The 24,236-nt window shown below is 44.5% G+C and overlaps 1 pseudogene; it reads left to right on the forward strand.

The window, feature by feature from the left end:
- The window catches only part of LOC147113820 (acid sphingomyelinase-like phosphodiesterase 3b), a 49,660-nt pseudogene extending 25,424 nt beyond the window's left edge, over nucleotides 1-24,236 (forward strand).

Here is a 24,236-nt window from a genome sequence, read left to right on the forward strand (position 1 = left end):
CAATTCCCCGCACCTGCGGGAAAATCGACCCCAAGGAGTGTATTACACACAGTGTAACAGAGACATTGAGGGTGTTGTACAGTGTAAAAAGAACAGAAAGACTTGCATTTGTATCGCACCTTTCACAACTTCACTTCAAAAGTACTTCATTGCCTGTAAAGCACTTTACAGGCAATGAAGTACTTTTGAAGTGTAGTCACTGCTGTAATGTAGGAAACGCGGCAGCCAAAATTGCTCACAACAAGGTCCCTCAAACAACAATGAGATAATGACCAGATAATCTGTTTTTGTGATGTTGGTTGAGGGAAATCTATTGGCCAGGACTCCGAGGAGAACTCCCCTGCTCTTCTTTGAAATAGTGCAATGGGATATTTTACATCCATCTGAGAGCAGACATGACCTCGGTTTAATGTGTCATCTGAAAGATGGCACCTGCAACAGTGCAGCACTCCCTCAGTACTGCACTGGAGTGTCAAACTATATTTTGTGCTCAAATCTTTGGAGTAACAAAGAGAGGGGAAGTGTGTTACACAGAGGGTGCAAACCAATCATGCTGTCTAACATTATTGAAATAATGTATCGGGACTAGTGACATTAAACCATCCTCAATCATTTTTGACACATACTGGCTCTGGGCCAGAAACGCAGAAATATCTTTGTCCCTTCAGTCATGAGGTGTACTACTTTTTGCATTCAGGTTATTTCTGGCACATCACAGACGTGCACTGGGATCCTGATTACAAAGTAAGCGACAATCCATGGGAAGTGTGTCCTTCCGCTTCGGAGCCAGTGAGGAATCCTGGAAAATGGGGTAGTTACCTTTGCGACTCTCCTTGGGCTCTGATCAATTCATCGATCTATGCCATGAAGGATATCTCCCCGAATCCGAACTTCATCATTTGGACAGGGTAGGTGTGTGCATATAATTGTGTATGAATGCGTGACATATGAATGTGTGCCTGTATAGGAACATAGGAATTGCTAGATGAAGAGCTTTGGGAACCATAGGTCCATAGTCATCTTTTACTCCCAAACATGCTCCACTTACCACATCATGTCTCAAATTACTCATTTACTGTATCCCAAAATGTTATTCTCTGAAAGAAATCTATATAATTTGCATTTGAATGAATCAATACGAACTGATTCCACCGTCTCCCTGGGGAGCCTGTTCCATAAATTGACCACTCGCTCACTGAAATATTGTTTCTGCAGATTAGTTTTGAATTTATCCCCCTTCAGGTGCAGGCCGTGTCCTCTGGTTCTACTGTTCTGGACAGGGTGAAATAGCTTGTCGTGGCCTACGTGGCGAGGTGAGGGGTGACAGTGCTGTTAAATGCAAAGGTTTTTTTTATCTTCGTTCCCAGTCAATACATCCATAACACACAACAATGCCAAACTGGAAAATTTCCCTTTGCTGTTCTTACATTGTGCTTTAGAGCTCCCTTTCTAACGTCCTTACAGTGAGCCTTAACTTTCAGCATCCTCTGAACAGACAGCCCATCATTCCCATCTCCCATGTTCCTTATGTATGTAGACTCTTGAGTTGCATTCCTGAATGAGATTGGACCAAATTATACATCCAAGTTGATCGCTCAGAAGAGTTTTGAAGGATATATATAAAATGGGATAGGGTGATAAGTATCTACTCCAGGTGTGGTGGTGTGTTTTTGTTGTCTATTTAACCTCCCTTGATTGATAGCCCCATTTGAAACACCTCTCTGCAGAGTATGATGGGGTTAGGATAACATGGGTGCCTGGAATTATTATTACAACTATTCATTGTATTTATTAAGGATTAAATGATGGGATAGAGAGCCACATATCCAAGATTGCCAATGACACAAAGATAGGCAGCATTGTAAGCAGTGTAGTTGGAAGCATAAAATTACAAAGAGATGTTAATAGATTAAGTGAATGGGCAAAACTGTGGCAACCAGTCAGTGTTGGCCTTTAACCTTCAACCTTCACGCAAGCAAATCGTTCTAATCACATTTACCAACCAGGTTCCAATATCCCTTCAACCCCTTTTTAGTTCATCCACCTATCCAATCTAATCTTTAATTTTGCCATAGTTTATGCTTCAACCTAACCCTGGAAGTGAATTCCACAGTCTCACAACTCTCTGTGAAGAAGTTTCCCCTGCCCTCTGTCTTAAATCTCTTACATTTAATTTTGTATCTGTGGCCCCTTGTTCTTGACCCTTCAACTTCTGAAAACAGTCTGCTTCTATCCATTCACGTGTACCGTGGCTGCAGTGTGTACCATCTACAAGATGCACTGCAGCAACTCGCCAAGGCTTTTTCGGCAGCACCTCCCAAACCCGCAACCTCTTCCACCTAGAAGGACAAGGGCAGCAGGTGCATGGGAACACCACCACCCCCAAGTTCCCCTCCAAGTTACACACCATCCTGACTTGGAAATATATCACCGTTCCTTCATCGTCGCTGGGTCAAAATCCTGAAACTCCCTCCCGAACAGCACTGTGGAAGTACCTTCACCACATGGACTGCAGCAGTTCAAGGCGGCGGCTCATCACCACCTTCTCAAGGGCAATTAGGGATGGGCAATAAATGCTGGCCTTGCCAGCGACGCCCACATCCCATGAACGAATTTTAAAAAACTCATCCATTCACATAACTTTATTATATCGCCCAGTACTCTGCTTTGTTCCAATGAAAAAGACCCCATTTTTTGAGTCTTTCTTTGTATTTGTACTTCCTCATACCAGACAGAATCCTAGTGAATCTGCTTTGTACCCTCTCTAAAACCTGAATATCCTTTATAATGTGGAGCCCAATACGCCACACAGTACTCCAACTGAGGTCTTAGTAAAGTTTTATATACGCTCATCACTACCTCTTGGCTTTTATATTCTATACCTCTTGAGATAAACCAGAGAATTCTAATAACTTTTTTATAGTCTTAGCAACCTGAGGTGCTGTTTTTAATGTCCTATGAACCTGTACTCACCACATCCCTCTGATCATCCATGCACCGAGCCTACTTCCAGTCACAGTACAATTACTGCTGTTTGGTTCTTTTTATCACCTCACACTTACTGACATTGATTTCCAGCTTCCCCTATTTAGCCATTTCCCCTATCTTATCAATATCCCTTTGCATTTTCCTCTAGTCTTCTTTCTCAGTGGCCTAAACATTCAGTACCAGAGTGAGACTGCCAAATCTCTTTTCATATAGGACCCTTATAGCCATCAGAAATGAGGAGACTCTCAACCCCAGGGATCTATACCAGGGCCTCAGCTTTTCACTATATTTTTTTTAATGACTTAGATGAAGGAATAGAGAACTGTTCTCCGAGTTTGCTGATGACACCAACTTAGGTGGCACAGTAAGTAGTTTAGATGGGAGCAGAAAGTTGAAAAGGGACATTGATAGATTAAGTGAATAGACAAAACTGTGTCAGATGGGGTTTAACGTGCGAAAGTGTGAGATCATCCACCTTAGACCTAAGAAAGATAGATCAGAGTATCTTATAAATGGTAAGAAGCTAGAAGCTGTGGAAGAGCAAAGAGATTATGAGCTCCATGTACAGAAATCACAAAGCTAGTGGACTGTTACAAAAAATAATTTAAAAAGCTAATGGAATGTTAGTTTCCATCTCCAGGGGGCTGAAATAAAAAGGGGTGGAAGTTATGCTACAGTTGTGAAGAGCTCTGGTTAGACCCCACCTGGAGTTCTGGGCACTGCACCTCAGGAAGGCTATATTAAGGCCTTAGAGGGGGTGCAGCACAGATTCACCAGAATGATACTGTGACTAAAAGGGTTAAATTATGGGGACAGGTTGCATAGACACGGCTTGTATTCCCTTGAATATAGAATTTTAAGGGGTGATATAATTGATGTGTTTAAGACGATTAAAGGATTTGATAGGATAGATGGAGAGAAACTATTTCCCCTGGTGGGAGAGTCCAAAACGAGGGGGCAGAACCTTAAAATTAGAGCTAGGCTGTTCAGGGGCGATGTAAGAAAGCACTTCTTCACACAAAGGGTAGTGAAAATCTGGAACTCTCTCCCTCAAAAAGCTGTTGAGGCTGAGGGTCAATTGAAAATTTCAAAACTGAGATTGATAGATTTTGGTTAGGCAAGGGTATTAAGGGTTACGGAATCAAGGTGGGTAGATCGAGTGAAGACACAGATCAGCCATGATCTAATTGAATGGCAGAACAGGCTCGAAGGGCTGAATGGCCTATTCCTGTTCCTATGATCGTATGAAACGTGCAACAGCACAGTTCTAAAAAATCTGGGACTGGGCTGGATTTGAATCTAGATCCCAGAGGTGTGAGTTAATGGAACCCTCTGCACCACCCTGCCCTACAAACATGCCTGTTTGTCCTGAGATTGTATTTAATATCAATATTTAAGTAACATAAAATCTCTGTGCAGGGATTTGCTCCCTCAGGCTCAGCACAGCCCCACAATACAACCTTCTATATGCTGCAGCTTTGGTTTAAGTCTGTAATTTCACAAGATAGGTTCAGATAAAAATGGCCCATAAGGTCCATTTGGTTTCATCCTTCCAGAATATCAACCTCTTCATTACAGCATCTAGCATCGAGTCCAGTGTCCTGACTCACCCTTCTTGGCAAATCTTGTCAGCTGTGGAGCTCTGTATAGAACTATTTCCTGGCATCTGTCCTAAGCTTGTTCTTTATAACCCTGAGCCTGTGCTGCCCAGGCATATCTGAAAGTATTGTTCTGGGTTTACTTTATTCTGTTTACTTTCATCGTAAGACGTACAGCAAGACTAGATGCGTCAACTTTCCAAAATGGAGACACACTGAGACCAGATAAGAAATTTGATTAGATGAGGAATTTACCAGAATTTGCCTTCTGTCCAATTGGATTAATGTCCCAGCTTTATTCCCTTCATTCCCTTCTTCTACAGGGATGACACTCCACACATTGCTAATGAGAAGCTCGGTGATGAAGCAGTGTTGCGGATGATTGGGAATGTGTCGCAGCTCATACAGCACGTGTTCCCAGGTGAGTGGTAGTACTGGCACAGCCTGTGATGAACAGGCTTCAGTGAGGTGGAACGGCGGACGGGATTGATTGCACCCCCCACTGCTTCTGCCCCTCTGCAGCCTGGCACCAGGAGGCAGAGATCTCTGCTGAGACAGCACACCAATTAATCCAATGGAAACCGAAAGCAATGCACTACAAAATGCCAACAAGTACAAAGTGGTTACGCCAATAAAAATAAAGTGTTATATTAACGGGAGTCAACTGGTACTGATCTCAGCTGGGGCAGTGCCTACTATTGGCCAAAATCAACTGCGGCAGACATCACAGCGGAGTCTGATTTTGTTTTGATTCCACCGAATCCAGCAGGAGTTACCAGAAAACAATCACGAGCGAAAGCCCTGGCTCATTTTCTTTCTCCTTCCTAGCCCAGAGGTACTGAGGTCAACTGTAGCATCACAATTGCCAATTCAATTGAGCTCAACTAATTCAGCATGGACCCGCTTGGTGTTCATGGCTCAGCTCCACACTGGACTAGCCATGGGGGTGGGGTGGGTGCGTGGCAGCAAGGCTCAAGGGCAAATCTTAATTCCATACCCTGTTTATGGTACCATAATGACTCTCCAAAATGGAGACGCATTGAGATCAAGTAATAATTTGATTAGATAAAGAATTGATTAGAAACTGCCTTACAATCTCCAATGGGACTAACATCCTGAATGCTATCCAGTGACTCCTGCAACATGCACATATGTGGATGTCAGGTGAAGACTGAAAGAGGTGTGACTGACAGCCCCTTCCCCCTCTCTGTGCTCACATAGATTACTGACACTCACTGTCTGGGCCCACACATGAAGGATGGCCATTTGGATGAGGTACTGGAGGGTGCCTCCTGCCTGTGGAGCCATACCCCATAACCAAGAAAATAAATCAGTCCCAGAGATGCAAATCGCTGGAGCCGATTGTACAACATCTGGATGATAATTATTTTGGTTTATTTTATTCTTCATTCAGATACCAAGGTTTACGCTGCAATGGGAAACCATGACATCCATCCAAAGAGTCAGTTTCCTGCCACTGGCCACGTAATTTATAATCGAACTGCTGAGCTGTGGACCCAATGGTTGGATGGAAGATCAATTCGCACCTTCCTGAAAGGTATAGCTTTCACATTTAAAGGGGATACATTCACTGCCCAGTTGTTACAAATGCTTTTTTTTTAACCTCTGCTTAAAACGTCATTTGCATCACCCAAAAAAAGTCATGACATCGCTTTTGTCAGTGTAAAAATGCACCAACAGCAGTGAGCCAAAATATTTGTGAACCCCTTGCCTCGAGCTCCACGTCTTCCTCCCGCTCACAGCTTCCTAGAGCGCCCATAGTTCAGCGCGCAATTGCTCCCAGGATTTTAAAAAAGGTGGTAGCAAAATAATTATTTTTTTCAAACATCAGTGTACTTGCACAAATATAATGCATACAGATTGTGAGCAGGCACACGGGCATACACTTCATTTTAAAAGAAGCCATTCATGGGATGGGATTAAGTTTTGCCCCTGGCGACCCCCTCTACTTGAAATGTGAGAAACTGGGATGAGAGGTGTTGTGTATGTACATTTAAGAGAATAACTGGTCTCAGACTGCAGTACCGGCAGTGACCACCCCTGTATAAAAGGCACTATTGAGCCTGTTTTTAGTTTCACTATTGACTTCCACCAGTAAAGACTTACTTTGTTCACTCCTGCTGTCCGTGTCTCAATTATTCACGGATGTAACACTGGCGACGAGTAAGAAACGAACTTACCTGCAACTCGGCAGCACCTCAGACGACGTTATTGAAGGTCGAAGCCAGAAGAAAAAAAAAAAAAAATCCAAAGAAACTCGAGAAACGGGCGTCGACCGTGGGCAACCGCCCTTCAAATCGTCGGATTGGAAACTTGCAGGAGAGACTGTCCAGAGCCAGGCTTGGTTCCGCGGTCTGTGGTTTCCCAGCTAATCGGGCTGGTGGCAGGTAGTGCACTGATCTTTCCTGGGCTGCGGCAGGCTGGAGCTCGATCGGGTGGCTTTTCAACGGGGCCGGGCAGCGAGTCGGGAAGCAAAGAGAGAGAGAGGGTGGAGCACACAGGGCGCGGTCGGTGCTTCGGAGCCGGGCAGCGTTCGGACCTAAGAGGGAGGGAAGTGTCCCAGAGGGTCTGCTCCACGACGGGAAAATAATAAAAGAAAAAAAAATCAATATTAAACGTGCAAGAAACCGTGGAAAGCAGCGCTAACAACAGCGGGGAAGAAGGCAAAGCGCGGGAGGCGCCATTTTAGATTTGCAAGATGCCGAAGACTGGCTGTATCACTGCTTTTGATAATACAATAGAGGACTGGACCACGTATGTGGAAAGAGTCGAGGTATATTTCGAGGCAAACGAAATAGCGGAGGGGAAAAAGGCATCGATATTGCTAAACTTAATGGGCGCTAGAACGTACGGCCTATTGCGGGACCTGATTACTCCAGCCAAACCGAAGGCGAAGAGTTTTAACGAAATTGCTGCTGTCCTACAGGAACACTTAAACCCTGCACCGCTGTTGATAGCAGAAAGATTTAAATTCTACAGGAGAACTCAGCACAAAGATGAGAGCAATGCGGAGTATCTTACGGAACTACGCAAGCTATCAAAGCACTGCCAGTTCGGAGCAGGACTGGCAGATACCCTACGGGACAAATTTGTCTGTGGACTCCTGAGTGAAGGAACACAGAAGAGGTTACTCTCAGAGAAAGAGCTGACGCTAGATAAGGCTTTCAGCGTGGCAGTATCGTATGAAGCAGCAGCCAGGGGAGCTGCAGAAATTCAACAAAAACCACAGGAATACGGCACCCACGAAATGACACGGGGATTTGCAAAATGTTATCGCTGCGGCAGAACTAACCATGACCAGAAGGACTGCTGGTCCAAAGACAAAATATGCAGGCAATGCGGGAAGATGGGACACATTGCACGAGTTTGCAGGTCTGGGAAGAAGACCAGCGACAACAAAAAGGCTACTAAGGAACCGTACAAGAAAGTACAAAAGATGACGGACAGTAGTTCCGAAGACCAGATGAGCGATAGTGAATCCGGGAACAGGAGACTAAGCTGTCTCAAACTTCACAATGTAATCACAAAAGAGGATCACCGAACCATTTGGGTCACCCTCACGATAGCAGGGTCCCAAGTTAAAATGGAATTGGATACAGGATCAGCGCTAACCGTCATGAATCGACGAGACTACGAGCGGCTATTTTCACACATACCCTTGAGAGAGACATCCATCGTCTTGACGACGTATACGGGGCAAAAAGTATACCCCAGAGGAAAAATAAGGGTGCCTGTCGAATACAACGGCAAGAAAATACGGAAATTGTATCTCTACATACTGCCAAATGGTGGACCACCGTTATTGGGACGGGAATGGATCAGGAAGATAAACTTAGATTGGCACTCCATTCATGCAATGACGGTGGACGGTAAAAAAGATGAAGACGTCACTCCTGGGCGATTGTCAACAATCTTAGCTAACGCCAAAGAGGTATTTCAACAAGAACTGGGCACGCTTAAAGGCGTAACCACCTCGATAAAAATTGAAGAGAATGCAGTTCCCAAGTTTTTCAAACAAGACCGGTACCATATGCAATTCGCCCAGCCGTCGAGGCAGAGCTGGAGAATCTGGAGAAGGCGGGCGTGTTGTCTAAGGTCGACTGGAGCGAGTGGGCGACACCCATTGTTCCTGTCATGAAGAAAACGTTAAGCAATAAGTCCGGGGAGCCAAGGAGGATTCGCAATCTGTGGGGATTTCAAGGTGACGGTGAACCCGGTCCTTCACACAGTACAATATCCTCTTCCAAGGATAGAAGACATATTCGCCTCACTGTCTGGAGGGAAGCGTTTTACAAAAATTGACCTAGCACAAGCATATTTGCAGATGGAGGTGGAGGAGTCCTCTAGGAAGTATCTCACGATAAACACTCACAAAGGTCTTTACCAGTATCATCGATTGGTATTCGGAGTAGCATCAGCTCCGGCGATATGGCAAAGAGCGATGGAACAAGTCCTGCAAGGGATTCCGGGGACTCAGTGTTACTTGGACGACATCCTTGCAACAGGTGAAGATGACAGTGAACACCTTAACAACCTAGAACAGGTGCTCACTAGACTACGGGAACATGGGCTGCAAGCCAACCGCCCCAAGTGCGAATTTTTTAAGAAACAGATATCGTATTGTGGCCACGTGATTGATGAAGAGGGGTTACATAAGTCCCCTGACAAAATTGCAGCGGTTGTTAAGGCCCCAGCGCCTGAAAATGTGTCGCAACTGAGGTCATTCCTCGGATTGGTGAATTACTACCATAAGTTTTTGCCGAATTTGTCGACAATTCTGCACCCACTGAACGCCCTGCTACGAATGGGGGTAGCATGGAAATGGAGCGATGATTGTAAGCGTGCTTTTCAGAAGAGTAAGGACTTAATCACTTCAAGGGAAGTATTGGCTCACTACAACCCAGCACTGCCAATCAGGCTGGCGTGTGATGCGTCTCCCTACGGCATTGGGGCGGTACTGTCACATAAATTCCTTGATGGTTCCGAGAGGCCGATAGCTTTTGTGTCACGCTCGTTAACTTCTGCCAAGCGTAACTACGCCCAGATTGACAGAGAGGCCCTCAGCCTAGTGTGGGGGGTGAAGAAGTTCAATCACTACCTGCACGGTCAAAAATTTCCTCTACTAACCGATCATCAACCTCTTGTCTCCATTTTCAACCCTCAGAAGGGCGTACCGATAATGACAGCACAACGGCTGCAGAGATGGTCCCTTTTCCTAGGGGCACACCAATATGACATCGAGTACAAAGGAACTAAACAGCATGCAAATGCTGATGGATTGTCACGTCTACCGTTGCCGACGGTGGAAGAAGAAGACCTTGCAGTGGATCCAATGGAGTTATTCCACTCGACCATAGTCGAATGTCTCCCTGTGACGAATGCAAACATAGAAAAGGAAACACGGAATGACCCGACACTATCACGGGTCTATGATTTAACGGTGAAGGGATGGCCAGCACATGGCGAACCACTGCTGCCAGCATTCTCGCCGAGAAGAGAACAGCTGTCAGTGTGCAGAGGAACCTTGATGTGTGGATCCAGAGTAGTAATTCCACCTGTTGATGGATAGCATGCTCAATGAGCTTCATGAGGGTCATCTGGGTGGGGTAAAAATGAAGAGCTTAGCCAGAGCGTTTGTGTGGTGGCCGGGAATCGATAGAGAAATCAAAGAGATGACCAAGAGCTGTGCAGGATGCCAGAAGGTCCAAAACGCCCCACCACAAGCTCCTCTGCATCCATGGGAGTGGCCCTCATCTCCATGGCAAAGGGTGCACATTGATTTTGCTGGTCCCTTCATGGACTCGATGTTTTTAATTGCAGTGGATGCACATTCAAAGTGGCCAGAGGTAATAAAAATGTCCTCAACCACCACGGAAAAAACGATCACAGTTTTATGAACCATATTCGCCAGGAATGGGCTGCCTGAACAGATTTGCTCTGACAATGGACCACAGTTTGTGTCTGAAGAGTTCCGGAGGTTCTTAATGAACAATGGTGTTAAGCATTACACATCTGCCCCATATCATCCAGCCACTAATGGATTGGCCGAGAGGTTTGTCCAAACATTCAAGAAGGCTATCAAGGCAATGTGTAATGAGGATATACCCCTACAACACAAGGTGGACAACTTGTTTGCCTACCGGAATGCGACACATGCGGTTACCAACCAAACTCCAGCCCTGATGTTCTTCAATCGAAGACTACGATGCCGCTTGGATTTGGTTAAGCCAAACGTCCGAAGAGATGTGGAGAACAGGCAGTTTCAGAATATGAATGAAAGGCCGACCAGGAGTTTTAAGATAGGTCAACCAGTTTTGGCCCGGGACTACCGCACTGAGAAATGGCAGCCAGGAACGATTTGTACACGACAAGGACCTCTCATGTATACCGTGGACGTTGGGGAGAGCATTGTAAGATGCCATGCTGACCAGATTCTAGAGTCACAGGAAAACGTCAACTCCACACCACGATCTGATACACCTGGTAATGAAATCAACGTTCCAATTGCAGCTACCGCAGAACCGGTAATATTGGAAGATGAACCACACAACGACATTGATCCCGACTCAACATTGCCAGAAGAACCTGATACCCCAAAGAGGCATTATCCAGACCGAATTAGGAAGCCTCCTCAAAGACTGAACTTATAATTGCTTAAACTTAACCAATGTATCTAGCAACAGTAATTGTGATTGTAACTAGTTATCATTTAGTTGTTAAATGAATGTTATGTACTGTTTATCTAAAAGGAGAGGAATTGTTGTGTATGTACCTTTAAGAGAATAACTGGTCTCAGACTGCAGTACCGGCAGTGACCACCCCTGTATAAAAGGCGCTGTTGAGCCTGTGTTTTTTTAGTTTCACTATTGACTTCCACCAGTAAAGACTTACTTTGTTCACTCCTGCTGTCCGTGTCTCAATTATTCACGGACGTAACAAGAGGGTTGTCCTATGAGGGATTGAGTAGATTGGGCCTATACTCTCGAGTTTAGAAGAATGAGAGGTGATCACATTGAAACATATAAGATTATGAGGGGGATTGACAGGGTAGATGCTGAAAGATTGTTTCCCCTGGCTGGAGAGGCTAGAACTAGGGGGCATAGTCTCAGGATAAGGGGCCAGCTTTTAAGACCGGGATGAGGAGGAATTTCTTCACTGAGGCTTGTGAATCTTTGGAATTCTCTAACTCAAAGTGCTGTAGATGCTCAGTCATTGAGTATATTCAAGGCTGATAGATAGATTTTTGGACTCGAGGAATTGGGGGTTATCCACTTTGGTGTCAAAAACAGGAAGGCAGATTATTATCTGAATGGCAATAGATTGGGAGAAGGGGAAGTGCAACGAGACCTGGGTGTCCTTGTGCACCAGTCGCTGAAGGTAAGCATGCAGGTGCAGCAGGCGGTTAAGAAGGCAAATGGTATGTTGGCCTTCGTAGCGAGAGGGTTTGAGTACAGGAACAAGGATGTCTTGCTGCAGTTGTACAGGGCCTTGGTGAGACCACATCTTGAGTATTGTGTGCAGTTTTGGTCACCTTATCTGAGGAAGGATGTTCTTGCCATGGAGGGAGTGCAGCGAAGATTCACCAGGCTGATACCTGGGATGGCAGGAATGACGTATGAGGAGAGATTGGGCTTATACTCGCTGGAGTTTACAAGAATGAGAGGGGATCTCATTGAAACTTATAAAATTCTAACAGGACTAGACAGACTAGATGCAGGAAGGATGTTCCCGATGGTCGGGGAGTCCAGAACCAGGGGTCACAGTCTAAGGATAAGGATAAGCCATTTAGGACAGAGAGGAGGAATTTGTTCACCCAGAGTGTGGTGAACCTGTGGAATTCTCTACCACAGAAGGCAGTAGAGGCCAATTCATTAAATATATTCAAGAAGGAGTTAGATATATTTCTTAAGGCTAAAGGGATCAAGGGATATGGAGAGAAGGCACAGGGTACTGAATTTGGATGATCAGCCATGATCTCATTGAATGGCGGAGCAGGCTCGAGGGGCCGAATGGCCTACTCCTGCTCCTATCTTCTATGTTTCTGTGTTTCTATGATATGGAGATAGGGCAGGAAAGTGGAGTTGAGGTCGAAGATCAGCCATGATCTTATTAAATGGCGGAGCAGGCTCGAGGGGCCATATGGCCTACTCCTGCTCCTCATTCTTATGTTCTTAAACTGAGCCATGCACACTAGGAGGGTGTCCGTGGGGCACTATAATTAGACTCGGCGTCTCAGCTGGGGAAGAGGAAGAAAAATAGGTCAGCATTTCTGCTCTTGACTGCTCTCCAGTGACTCTAGCAGGTGTGTGGCCATCAGGTGAATGCAAAATCAGACTTGGCTGTGATTCTCTCCAGAGTCAAATAGATTGTCAGGACACATTATCTAGGCTCACACATGAAAAATGGCTACTCGGGTGAAGTACCAAGAGGGCTATTGGAGGCCAAGGAACCATAACTCAGCAAGAGGCCGTGCCTTTGGGAGGGCAGATATTGAGTGTACTGAATAATGGCAATCTAGTGTCTGCAGGTTGCTGGAGTTCATCACTGACCTATGTGAACCCTTGTCTGTTTCTTGTGAAACTCTACCTTTTCTCCAATGTGCATGATGATCCCAGTAACTGCTTGCTTGCCTCTTTAATGTGTAGGTGCCTTTTACACGGAGAAGCTGCTGAATCGGGAAGGACAGCGAATGATCGTCCTGAACACAAACTTCTATTACAACAAGAATGCACTGACTGCAGATCTGAGTGACCCTGCCAGCCAGTTCCAGTGGTTTGATGACATCCTCTCCAGAGCCTCAACAGCAGGCGAGAAAGTAAGATATTATCTCAATAGGATGTTGCGATCTCTCCACATGATGACCTCAGGACGTCCCAAAGCACTTTACAATGAAATACTTTTTGAAGTGTAGTCACTGTTGTAATATAGGCAACGCGGCAGCCAGTTTGCCTATATTACAACAGCAAGCTCCCGCAAATAGCAGTAAGATAAATGACAGAAGCAAACAGACATCCCAGAGTTCATACAGTCTCGCTGCCAAATTGACTGTCAGTTTTGGGATTTGCCAATTTCTATTATCCACGGATTCTATACAATGACGATTCCTGGAAAGAAGGTTTGGTTCAATGGGATTCTGTGCAATGGGAATGCCTGGGACATTGCGATTCTGTACGGTGCATGGAAAAGGTTTGGTCCAATGGAACTCCATAGAGCAGAAGTCAAGGGCAGTGTTGTATTCGTATCTGATTTGCATTGATTCTGAGTCAACTGTCTCATTAAAAGTAACAAATATCATAGATGAAAGGACAATATCCTAAACTAGGCACTCAATAAAATAACAACTGAAAGGGCAACCCTGAAGGCTCAGTGGGTAAATGTAGCAGGTGCTGTGGTACTGATCCATATAGACCAGGTCAAATCCCTGGTCTGCACTAAACTAGCTGATCTTGGATGGCACAGCAGTGGGAGCGCTATGGAGCAGACAAATGTTGCCAAGATTCTGACTCCTGATCACTATCCGAAAGGTTATATGAGGGGGCATCAAGTTAAACAGCTGGTCAATAGTTGCTGCCTAGGCCTGTGCATGATGGGTTGTCCCACGGGAGCAAGGGACCGGAGGGCTAGTTTGAGCCTTCAGGAAAGGAGGAGAGGCAATTAGAACTAATATTTGAAACCCTATGTGACAGGTTTACATCATTGGGCACGTACCACCAGGATTCTTTGAAAAGGGGAACACACTGGTTCCAGGAACATTTCAACAAAAGGTATATCAAAATCATCCAAAAGCACAGCCAAGTGATAGCGGGACAGTTTTTTGGACATCAACATCGTGACAGCTTTAAAATCTTCTACTCCAACAATGGTACAGTGAGATTAATCCCTTTCTATTCAAATTAAACTCTGATCAATACATAATTAGATTTCTATATGGACCAAGTCAAAAAAAATGGCAAGCATATAGGCTGTACAGTCCAGCAACTCTCCCGCTCAACCTTCATGATCATCAGCAACAATTCACCTTGATCCTGAAGCATATAGCACTATCATACAAAAGATGCAACATTTAGCGGTTGTAAGTGTAGTACTGATTCAAGGCCTTTAATAGAGATTACTGGAGCTATTGTGTAATTCAAGGCTTTCCAGTACACATCACTTTACTGTTCTGGTGTAGTTTTGTGTCTATTAAGGAGAACACAATGTGAGCACAGAGAAATAGAACACTTCCATTTTTGCCACCCAGTATCAGCATCAAGCACTCCCAGGTCATGTACGTTATGAGATGGACGCAGAGTAAAGCTCCTGCTCCATTACATCATCAGGGTAACCTTCAACTACACTGGCATGGCACTTGCATTTCCTACTCCAGCTATCCTTGTGGCCTCTCTTAGCGACACTGATGACTGAATGCACAGCTCAGAATTGTCAATCATGGAAAGTTTAGTTAAGAATAACCTCATGCTCCTTTCAGATAGGATGAGATGGGAGACTTGGATTCCATCAAGATGGGCTGGATTAAAGGCCTAGTCCCAGGTTACACTAGAATCTAACTAAGAACATGGGAGAAGTCAAGGATGAGGAAAGGCCATTTGTCCATCAGATTCTTTCCTCTGGTACTTAACTCTCCCAGCTGTATTTTGAACTCCAATAATGTCATTGCCTCTGTTACCTTACCTGGAAGATTATGTCCCATATTTACCAACCTTTGAATAAAAAAAGCTTTATTTTTAGTTTATTCTAGTACCTCTATCTATTTGTATCTCATCCAGTATACTGACAACCTCCTCGTTTACTGTAGCTTTGGCCAAGTCCTCTTCCTTGGTAAACATCGATGCAAAGTACTCATTTAGTCCCTCAGCCATGCCTTCTGCCTCCACCAATAGATCTCCATTTTGGTCCCTGCTCCTCTGACAACCCTTTTACGGTTAATATGCCTATAGAAAATCTTTGGATTCCCTTTTATGTTAGCTGCCAATCTAGTCTCGTACTGTCTCTTTGCCCCTCTTATTTCATTTTTCACTTCTCCTCTGTACTTTTTATATTCAACCTGATTCTCCCTTGTATTATCAAGCTGACATCTGTCATATGCCCCCTTTTTCTGCTTCATCCTACTCTCTAACTTCTTCACCATCCAGCTGTGGCTTTGGTTGCTCTCCCTTTCCCCCTTGAGAATGTACCTGAACGATCTCTTCTTTAAAGGCCAGCCATTGCTCCATTACATTTCTGCCTGCCAGTCTTTGACTCCAATTTACCTGGGCCAGATCCCTCTTCAATTCGCTGAAATTAGCCCTCCACCAATTAAGTATTTTTATTCTAGATTGCTCCTTGTCCTTCACCATAATTAATCTAAACCTTATGATACTATGATCACTATTCCTGAGATGCTCCCCCACGGTGACATTCTCCGCTTTATTCCCCAGGACTAGATCCAGCAATGGTGTAGTTAAAATCTCCCATTTTCACTACTCTATAATTCTTGCACCTCTCAGTAATTTCCCTGCAAATCTGCTCCTCTATCTCATTCCCACTACTGTATTTGGTGGCCTATAAAATACACCAAGTAGCGTAATAGCTCCTCTATTGTTTCTTAACTCCAACCAAATAGATTCCATCTTTGATCCCTCAAGCACATTCTCTCTTTCTAGCACTGTAATATCCTTAATCAAAACTGCTACATCCATAACAAAGACAAGGATATCGGTACTGTATGAAGAACATGAGCTTTGTGGATAGATGATAGAAGCTACATATCTCTTACAACAACTGTGGTTGTTGTTGTTAAAATTATCACTTCTGCACCCTATCCATAGGTTTGACATCCTTCCTAAAGTAAAATATCTAATACTGGACACTAATTCTAATTGCAGCCTGACCAATGATTTGTATGGTTTTGTACTCTACACCCCAGGTTTTTCAACTTGTCCTCCCAATTTTGAGGATTTGAACCCCTACTCTCAAAGCTCTTCTATTCCTTTTAAAGTTTTGCTATTGAGTGTTTATTACCCCTTTATTCTTCTTCCCTCAGATTTCTCCACATTAAATTTCATATGTATCCAATCTACTATAGGCCTTGTAGACTAAATAAATCACAGAAGTATCTCATTGCAGGTTCTCCAGTCAGTGCCATGTTTATTGCCCCTGCGGTGACCCCTTGGAAAACCACATTAGCTGGCTTACAGGATGGATCACAAAACCCTGGGATTCGCCTCTTTGAATACAATACAGACACTCTCCAGATCGTGGTAAGAATTCATACATACTAACTTGCTGACTCAGCATCTGTAGTGTCATTTCTATGTTCTTTGAAATACCCGTTTCCCTTCCTACTACCTTCAGCCTTTATAAAGCTCAAGTCTGGCATCACCTATGCCTGGAATTTACACAGAGGGGAGGGTTCTCCTCATCTCCTGTCGTAACTTTGGCAGATCAGCAGAACTCTGGTGAAACAACATTAGTGGTTGCTTCCGCTGTTTCTCCAGAATTTCTGCTGAAGTTGCGGCAGGAGAACCCCATGAAAATTCTTCCCCCTAATCACTACTTCCTGAATTATCTCATCTTTTCTCCTAAGGTAGTGTCCTGAACTTTGGGCCTGGCTGGACACTTCATGTTGAGCGGGTTATGGGCTGGCATTTAAAGGTGGTCACTTTTCCTGTAAGTACTTTAACTTCACTGGATATATTCAGATTAAGGGAGCGATGTTGGTTTGATTCTAAATCTGGCCTGATATTGATATTAGAACCTATGTCAGCTGACAAAAACCGGAAAACAACTACTGGCCACTTGCTGCACTGTACAGACCTGAAGGCCCCTGGTTTGTCTTTGATTTTTCTCGCCTTCGCTGATTGTGGTTAGGGCACAACGATTGGACTCAGTGTCCCTTGGCTTAGGACGGGAAAGGTTAGCTATAGTTTCTGCTCCTGGTTACTACACAGTAACCCTTGCTGCAAAATGTGCATATGAGAACAGCACCAGGCTGAGAAGCAATGCAACAACAATTTGCATTTATATAGCACCTTTAACGTAGTAAAATCTCCAAAGGCGCTACACAGGAGCATTCTCAGACAAAATTTGACACGAAATTACATAAAGAGATATTAGGACAGACGACCAAAAGCTTTGTCAAAGAGCTGAGTTTTAAGGAACATCTTAAAGAAGAAATAGGTACAGCGGCTGAGAAATTTAGTGAGGGAATTCCAAAGTTTCGGGCTTAGATGGCTGATGGGACAGCTGCCAACTGTGGGATGAAAGGAGTGGGAGATGCACAAGAGGTCAGAGTTGGAGGAGGGTTGTAGGGTTGGTGGAGGTTACATTAATAGGGAGGCCGTGAAGGGATTTGAACAGTTGAACAGACTGCCAACACTGACTTACTTGGGCTGACATATGATGGTTGGTGATTTGTGTAAGGTGCCATAGAGCTGGTGGTGGTGTTAAACCATGGTCCTGGAAGGCTCCGCGCCTTCAAAAGAGGGAGAAAAGAAAAGCTACAGGTGTTTGCAGAATTTCCTGAGCTATGAAGCCAAAACACCTGATATCTAATGTCCGATGCAAACAAAATCGGATGATTAGCATAGCAACGAAATCCCACCATTTTTCTACACTGTGTAAAAGCTGGGTCGTCATTTTCTGTCAGCAAATCAGAGCAACATTTTATCCAGACTTTATCTAGTTTTCAGACTTTACCGATAGAGTCCCTGATCTGACTAGATAGTCGATCCAGGGGCGGTGTTCGGGCCGTGCAATTGCAAAGGGCTCCGAACGGATCAGTGAAAGGACATCTACACTCGTGGGATACATTGGCATGCAATATAGCACCAAGCTCAATCAGGGTGGTTGTTTAATTTTTCTGCTGTTTCATTGTCATGTGATATTTAAGTAGGTAGCCCGCCTTTATATTGTTTAAAAAAAAAAACTATTTGCTTCTGGTAAAGGAAAGAGAATCCCAGGCACTTGGTCCCAGCAGCAGATGTTAGTGGGAGTCTGTCCTGGGCAGGAGGGAGGCCTGGTCTTCGGGTCCTGAGCTGACCGAACTTTAGGTGCTGATTCAAGGGACAGACATTTCATCTTAAGCTGCTGATGCTGTGCTGCTAGGGAGTGATTTTTTTTATTCGCTCATGGGATGTGGGCGTCGCTGGCAAGGCCAGCATTTATTGCCCATCTCTAATTGCCCTTGGGAAGGTGGTGGTTAGCTGCCCTCTTGAACCGCTGCAGTCCTTCTGGTCAAGGTACTCCCACAGTGCTGTTAGGGAGGGAGTTCCAAGATTTTGACCCAGCGACGATGAAGGAATGGCGATATATTTCCAAGTCAGGATGGTTTGTGACTTGAAGGGGAACTTGGAGGTGGTGGTGTTCCCATGCACCTGCTGCCTTTGACGTTTTAGGTGGTAGTTTGGGAGTTGCTGCAGTGCATCTTGTAGATGGTACACACTGCAGCCACAGTACACCGTTGGTGGAGGGAATTAATGTGTAAGGTAGTGGATGGGGTGCCAATCAAGCGGGCTGCTTTGTGTTGGATGGTGTCGAGCTTCTTGAGTGTTGTTGGAGCTGCACTCATCCAGGCAAGTGGAGAATATTCCATCACACTCCTTACTTGTGCCTTGTAGATGGTGGAAAGGCTTTGGGGAGTCAGGAGGCGAGACACTTGCCGCAGAATACCTAGCCTCTGACCTGCTCTTGTTGCCACAGTATTTATGTGGCTGGTCCAGTTAAGTTTCTGGTCAATGGTGACCCCCCACGATGTTGATGGTGGGAGATTTGGCGATGGTAATGCCGTTGAGTGTCAAGGGGCAGTGGTTAGACTCTCGCTTGTTGGAGATAGTCATTGCCTGGCACTTGTGTGGCGCGAATGTTACCTGCCAGTTATCAGCCCAAGCCTGAATGTCTGGGTCATGCCTGAGTGTATTGCCCTGCCTCTGGCGTCACATAGAACAAAAGGGCAAGGAGGATGCAATCAAGTCAGTGAGAGAGAGGGAAAATGAAAAGGAAAAGGAGTACAATCCCCGGGATTGTACTCTGGTTACAATCTTCTCTCACCCTGCGATAAGGATATAGTTCCATCTCCAGTTGAGTAAAGGGGGTGAGTTACTGAGTGACAGGGGGAGTGAGTGAATCACTGAGAGTGAGTGGGTGTGAATGAGTCAGAGAGTGAGGGAAGTGTGATTGAGTGAGTGATTGAGAAAAATACAGTGAGAGTGAGATTGTGAGACTGAGTGAGAGTAAGTGTATATGAGAATAACTGAGTGAGTGAGAAAATTTGAGTGATTGAGTAAGAGTGAGAGTTTGGGAGGGAGAGTGAATCAGTGAAAGAGTGAGTGTGTGTCAATGAATGTGTGTGGGAAAATGGTGTGAGTCAGTGTGAACGATAATAACAGTCATAATCCATAATCCAGCCTGCGGTGAGCTCCAACCTCAGCACTCGCCTTCTCACCCACCCCCACTCACCCTTTCGCTGTCACCCTCACTCACCCTCCCCCACTCTTTGCCTGTGTATTTTACACACATGCCCTATAGTTCTATCATCTGTATTCATCTTAAATAACCTATCCAATCTGACTAAGTCCAATCCTTTCAAGATTTTTAAACACCAAAATAATTTTCCGTAAAGCCTTAACTTCATAACTAAGAGTCCTTAGGCTAGGTATTATTTTGGTTGCCCTCCTCTGGACTTTCCCCAAAAGCTTGATATCCTTCACTATGTGCCAAAACTAGACAAAGTACCCTGTACAGACGTACCAAAGTCTTATATATACTAAGTATAGTGTCCTTTGCTTTATACTCAATTGTCATAGCTATACAATCCTAAAAACCCTCTTTGCTTTCCCTATAGCCACCTCACACTGCTTCTGTACCTTTAATGAGTGATCGACAATTAGTCCCAGGTCTCTCTTGATCCATTACTCTTAATCCAGCAACAGCAACACCTGAGCAACTACCAACAGTTCTGTTGTAATAATAATCACCATCACTAAAGCAGAGGTGCTTTCCCTAGGTTTTTTTAATTGAGCATTATCTGCCTCTTTGCGTAATTGTCCATCCAAATAGTCCATTTAAGGAAATGTTTTCTGGCTTCAATATTACCAAGGTACATGCTTGTAGGCGGACACGAATAAGTGATACTGTGGAGAAATAGCCTCAGTGTCCTAGAAATTGGTTCTTGCAGCAGCAAAGTCAGAATGGTCCATGTTGTCCACAGTTGGCAATAATCAAGAGGCAGATGGTAGCTCATCAAAATGAACAACAGCTGGTGCAAGTATCATTCATCAACATGCCACCGCTAAACAATGCATTCACAGGATGCATTCTTGGCACCTTGTCAGCTGTGGCTCAGTGGGTAGCACCCTTGCCTCTGAGTCAGAAGGCTGTGGGTTCATAGTCCCACCCCAGGGACTTGAGCACATAAATCTAGGCTGACACTCCAGTGCAGTGCTGAGGGAGTGCTGCACTGTTGGAGGTGCCGTCCTTCGGATGAGACGTTAAATCGAGGCCCCGTCTGCTCTCTCAGGTGGACATAAAAGATCCCATAGCACAGTTTTGAAGAGGAGATGGGGAGTTATCCCCGGTGTCCTGGTCAATATTTATCCCTCAATAAACATAACAAAAACAGTTTATCTGGTCATTATCACATTGCTGTTTGTGGGAGCTTGCTGTGCGCAAATTGGCTGCCGCGTTTCCCACATTACAACAGTGATTACACTCCAAAAGTACTTCATTGGCTGTAAAGTGCTTTGAGACGTGCAGCGGTCATGAAAGGAGCTATAAAAATGTAAGTCTTTCTTTTGCTCTGCAGAAAAAACTTCACCTTTCCTAGTGACAGGCTTCCTCACTTATATCACATACCATTTTGCAAATCACGTAAAAGTAATCAGCACCTCAAGGACTTCATGGAATTGTAGCGTGAAGATGTGAGAAGGTTTTACCCATACATCCATAAGCTGGTTAAGTCAAAGTCAAACAGGGTACGGTTAAAATGGGACAGTCTCAAAGGGTACTTCCTTTCCTACCATGAGAAAGTCTTGGGTAGGAGATGGAGAACAGGAAACAATCAATGTCTAGAAGAAGAAAGATTAGTTGAGCATTTCAAACATCAATTCACATGTTTACCTGTCATTCTTGGATGTCCTTAGATGGAAATAATCTCCTGCTGCAGTCTAAAACTCCTGATTCATATCCTGCATCCCTCAAAGTTGTAAGACTGTGGCGCAGCAATCAAAAAAGCAAATAGAATTATGAACTACATAGCAAAACAAAATGAGTACAATTTGGAGAAAAACATGCTAAAACTGTATGGTGGCCTGGTCAGAGTACTGTCTTGTTTTGGCCACCCGGGGACAAGAGAAGCATTCAAGCCCTAGAAGCAGTACAGAGAAGTCACAAGACCGATTCCTAGCATGATGGTACTAGCTTCCAGTTTCACCTTCTCCCTCAGGGCTCTTATAAGAAAAGATGTCCACAGTGGCCTTCTGAAAGGGAGTAAAGCCTAGTAATGTATAGGTCCACCTCCAGTTTGGGTCTGTTCACTTGTACTAGGTTCTACCTTGTCATACAAGCAGAGTAGTCTTGAGATGTTGTAAATTTAAGATGGACATGTCCCTAATCTGCAGCCCATCCTGTGTGTCAATAGCTGATCATGCAACTGCGTTGTGTTAAAATGATTTGCTGCATTAAGTCCGTGTAAGATGTCAGTGTGCTAAAGGTTTCAGTTGTAAGTTGCAACTAGCATGTGTGCCTGCTGGAATATAGGTATGTATGGTTAACAAATTAAAGCTTTAAAGTCTTTCACCTTCTTCCAGACCTGTTTCCGGATCCTGCAGGTACTCTGCACAGCACCGATCGTGACTGCCTTCCCCTGACGGGCATGCTGCACTGCTTTTCATCTGGTGAGAGTGTCCCAAGGTTCCCAAACAAGGAAACCTTCCTCGTGCAGTAGCACTTCCATTCAACATCTATTGAAGCAGGTTCTCGTACCGCACCAGACCAGCAGATGCCTGTAATCTCAATTTCCAATCTCCACATTTGCTTTGCCATTCATTAGCGTTTGTGAATCACTTCTATTGGCCCACTCAGGCTTTGAAAAGGTTTCCAAAAAAAAAACTTTGATCCATTAGTTGACTGTGTGGTTATATATTTTCCAATTTTCTCACCTAGACCATTGAATTCTGTTTTGATAGTTCTCAGGCACTGGCAGGCCCAGTGCCCCAACCAAGTGGCCATTGTTTTTCATCTGAAAGCCCAGATACTGACCATCAGCACTGAGTGGAATGAAGGCCAAGCCTGATCCCAGCATCCACCACATGCACTCTCCAGCAAGAATCACTGGATAGCAATTTGGAGTGGGAACCCCACACTACCTCTCTTAGGCCAGGGTGATAGAAACCAATTGTAGTGTTACAATGCCCATCTCAAGTGAGCACAGACCAGGGATTGAGCCTAGGATCTTCTGGTCAATGTTTCATTTAGTACTGCACAATGTGCTGCATTTACTCACAAAGGCAGCCGTGGAGTATTCCTGTGCTTGAAATAGAATATGCTTTTTTAACTCTTGAAATAAAGTCAGGATTTGACTATTTGACCTTATCCTGCAATTCTTTTCCCCCCTCCTCCCATTTTAGGACATGGTGACCTATTATTTAAACTTAACCTTCGCTAACACCTGGGCTCCACGTTGAGAAAAGGAGTACTGCTTGACAGAAGCATTCCAGGTACCCGATGGCACAGTTGAATCCATGCAGACCGTACTGGATAAATTGAGCCGGGACCAGAGTCACCTGCAGAAGTATTATGAATATAATTCGGTCAGTTATGAGTTGGGGGAGTGTAATGAGTGGTGCCAGACTGATCACGTTTGTGCAATTAAAGAAGTCGATTACACAAGATACAAAAACTGCATCAAGTCTGAGGGATCATCCAAAATGAATGAGATGTGTTTGCTGTTGTGCCTGTGATGTTATCTGCCCTGGTTTTTGCTTACAATTGACTGCACCGTCACTTAAATGGAATTATACTGATCTATATGTAAATCACCATCTAATATTACTGTCGATAGCTAATGTTGCTATGATGCGATGAAGGCGAGAGGTTCGTATGCAGCACAAAACGGCATAGACCTGTTGGGCTGAATGGCCTGTTTCTGTGCTGTAGATTCTATGCACTCACAAAAGCTCCCCATACATAGTACATTAAGGCACCACCAGCTTTAGTACTAGGTCATAGAGAAGGTTCCTGGTTCAGTTCTTGAAGTGGATGGATTTTTTTTTGGTCCTCCTTGAACCTGTACAGCTTGGAGAATCAAGAGAATACTGAGGACATCCTCTCACAAGACACATGCACAACTGTAGGACTCCTTCCACCCTCACACTTGAACTCGAGTCTCTTTCCATTTGTGAACCTGCCTATCATTATAAGCACTGTTCTAGATTTGTACCTGCTAATTATTTGTAAAGGATGCATCTTGCTGGGAAGCTGTTAATTCAATGGTTGTCGATCAGCCTGGGATGTCTAATCAAATTAAACCAGAATTTCAGCTATCACTCGTCAAATATTACTGGACTGTTACGGCTATCTCATACTCGCAAGTCCCTTGATAGTTTAAGTCAGGGTTATGCACTGGCTTTTTGACAAAGGCCACAATCTTAATTG

This window comes from Somniosus microcephalus, chromosome 8 (genome assembly GCF_052327205.1).
Source record: "Somniosus microcephalus isolate GS21.2 chromosome 8, FLI_Smic_1.0, whole genome shotgun sequence".
NCBI lineage: Eukaryota > Metazoa > Chordata > Chondrichthyes > Squaliformes > Somniosidae > Somniosus > Somniosus microcephalus.